This window comes from Aulonocara stuartgranti, assembly GCF_965226115.1.
Source record: "Aulonocara stuartgranti genome assembly, chromosome: 22".
Taxonomy (NCBI): domain Eukaryota; kingdom Metazoa; phylum Chordata; class Actinopteri; order Cichliformes; family Cichlidae; genus Aulonocara; species Aulonocara stuartgranti.
The window spans coordinates 7,630,417-7,633,655 of record NC_138957.1 but is presented as its reverse complement, the minus strand read 5'-3'; positions in this window follow the sequence as shown (position 1 = coordinate 7,633,655).

Here is a 3,239-nt window from a genome sequence, read left to right as displayed (position 1 = left end):
GCTTCAGATTGCTCTCTGTAAGACCTGGAAACACAAAAACAACACATTTTATGCGCTTGTTTTAGTGCCTGTATCTTTACAGGACTCTGTATTTGTGGAAACATATAAAGACAGAAGCCCCAGAAACCCATCACAGCGATATTATCAGCTCTCTGCTTTTGGTTCACTCCTCGGTTTAAACTCCACTTACTTGGCCCTTTTTTTTTCCATCACTCATTCCCTAGCCATCCATCACGGATCGATATAAATCTATTCTGAGCCTTGTTGCATCAGGCTTCAGCTCAGTGGAAAGCCAAACAGCCCAAATGTGCACACACACAAGCTGGGAGCAGCAGAGAAACCGTGAATCACACTGCAGCAATAGAGGTCACGGTGAAGGGGGGGTGCAGTTTGCTGAGCAGCCACCAGATGGAGCTGTGAGACAAGTCAGCTTTGAGGTCCTAACAGCATGTCGGTGACATTTTAAAAGAAAGTCCTCACAAAGACCACGCAAAGGTCATTGTTTCATTTCACATTTTCCAAAGCCAGTGGACTGGATTGGAGTCCTTCCCGGGTCGATTCTGGCCTCAAGGTCTTATGTTTGACAACCCTGAGACCGGCCTGCCAAGGAACTTTCTGTCGTGTTGTGCACGGATGGCCCTGAGTGCACCGGAATGGATGAGGAGAGGAAAAAAGAGCTACTACGTCCTTTCAGCATAAATACTAGCACTGACAGAGCAACACTGGTGCTTTTTTAATATACGTATTCACAGCAAGTTGCATTATAAGTCCAGCTCACATTACAGAGTATAACTGCAACATCTGCAAGTGTTAGATAGTTTGACAGAGCATGAACATGTTGAAATATTCACACACGTATTAAACTTAAGAGTTTGGCATCAACCCTTCAACTCACTTGTCTCATTGTTAGGGTTTTCTAATATAACATGGTATTCAGCTTTATAAAAACCCTATTATGACTGTTGTGAAGAAAACTCCTTCAGCTGTTGTCCCTCCATCCTCTGTCTCCCATCAGCCATATGTCCAGTTATTCAGTTAAAGGGTGATCACTGGTCCAGGTATCACTAGAACACCGGCCACCACATGTTGACTAGTATACAGTGTTAAAGAAGGAGTAAGCAACACCGATTTCTTGGATCAAAATGTATTAATGCAAAGGTTAAATAACACTAAGGGAAAGGCTACAATAGAATGAGTTCACAAGGAGCAGATGACCATTTGGTAAGTTGAGAACTTGGAAAGTGGATGAGGAGGTTGAAGAGGTGACGTAATGGAGAGGGCGAGGATGAGGAGTCAGAAACAGTAGTGAGTACTGTACAGCTCTGCTCTATATCACCTATACTCCGGGTCCCTCCATACTCTCGGTCTTTCCTCTGGATGAAGCTGGAAGCTCTTATACTGGCAGCCCCACTGTTTCACTGATTTTTTTGTGCAACTTTGCATGCTTTTTCTTCTAACCCCTAACCCTAACCCTTTTTCACAGCGCATCGTGTTCTGCATTCTGATTGGCTGTAGACCATTGTCAATCACTCTCCTGCCGTGTCTCCTTACAGTACGGAAGGCATTCATCTTGTCAAATTTACATGACTCTTTCATTGCTAGCAGTGTGACTCTGAAGTGCTGTACTGTATGTTTGTAAGTTGTAAGTCCCCAACAAACACAAAAATGTCGATTAAACATTTGCACCGCCCCATCGCCTGCAGTAACACCCAAAAGGTAGAGGAAGATGCTAACCATCGCACAAAAAGTTGGACTTCTGGACATGGTAAAGGAAGGTAGAAGTTACCGTATGTTTCGGATTATAAGGCACATGAAGCGAAACAAAACAGTCAAATAAGTCAATCTTTACTCAACTCATTCTTCTTGCTTCCTCTACTTCCGTACCATTGACTGATTAATGTTGAATTCTCTCGCAGCTGCTCTATTCCCATGTTCTGGACCTACGAAGGTTTGAGTGTTTAAAAAAGAGAGAAAAGTGTGAAAATGTTCATGGCTGTCTGAGAAAAGTGTATAAAGCGTGTAGTGAGGGGTTTTACGGCCTTAAAACATCTATAATAATTGTAAAAAATAAAGTTGGCTACTTCGTGGATTTCACCTATCGTGGGTTATTTTTAGAGCGTAACTCCCGCGATAAACGAGGGATGACTGTAATTCATCATTGGTGACTACGGAAACCCTACCCACCTAATCTAACCCAAGGCAATGACAAGATTGCATCTACGAGGTGGGAACTCAGACTCTGACCCTGCTGCATATGCATTTCCGTTATATTTAAAGCAAGTCTTATTTTTTGTGCTTGATATTGAAATGAAGTGACAGCACCTGGGTTTAAAAAACAGTGAAACTTCTGTAAGTCACCTGTGAGGTATCATATTTGGGGGTTTCACAAATCTGGCCCTGTGTGACAAAATTTTGGTGAACTTTCTTTGTTAGTCTTTTGTGAATTCAGAAAAAAAAGTAATATTTGTTTCTAAATCCAAGTTAAAACCTGTAATACTTTGGTTGTTTTTTTGTTTTTTTGTTTTTTTACATTTAGCCTAAAACATTTATGAACTTGTAATTTTTGTGTGTGTGTAAAATACAGCAACAAACCACAGCAGCACTGAGCTCGATGCTGGGCTGTGTTATTAGGAGTACAGCCACTAATGGGCCTGAATTTTACTGAGTGTGCAACCTTGGTTTAAATGAAGGTTACATCCATTATGTGCTACCTTTAGGCTAATCTATCCCCATTCCCTTAACACCCCCTCCCTCACTGCCTCTTATACTCGCTATACCCCAGTAGTTATTGTTTAAAAAGTCGAAATCTATTTACATGTTTCTAAAAACACAGAGTTAGCTGGTGTTATAATATGATAATTCCACTTTTTTCTCTAATGATTTGTCCAGTCTTTCACCTGATTGGCCTTCACCAATCAAGTCACGTGGTTAAAAAAAAAAAAAAAAGCAGGCTGGCTCGCCACTGGATAAAATGGCTCATCACTTAGGCTATTTTTTGCTGTGTACTTACCGTGTGCCTGAGCATCCCATGAGCCTCTGGGGCAAACTGCATCGTCAACACACGAGGGACGGTGTTGTTGGCGGGGAGGGGGGTGTAGAGGAGGGGCCGCGCTGAATAAGGAAGTGGGGTTGTGATTGGTCGGCAGGAGGGGAACGAATGACACCAGGGAGCCGAGAGAGTGATTGAATGGGACAGAGAGGAAGGGGAAAGGGAGGGAGAGGGGAGCAAGGGGATAGAG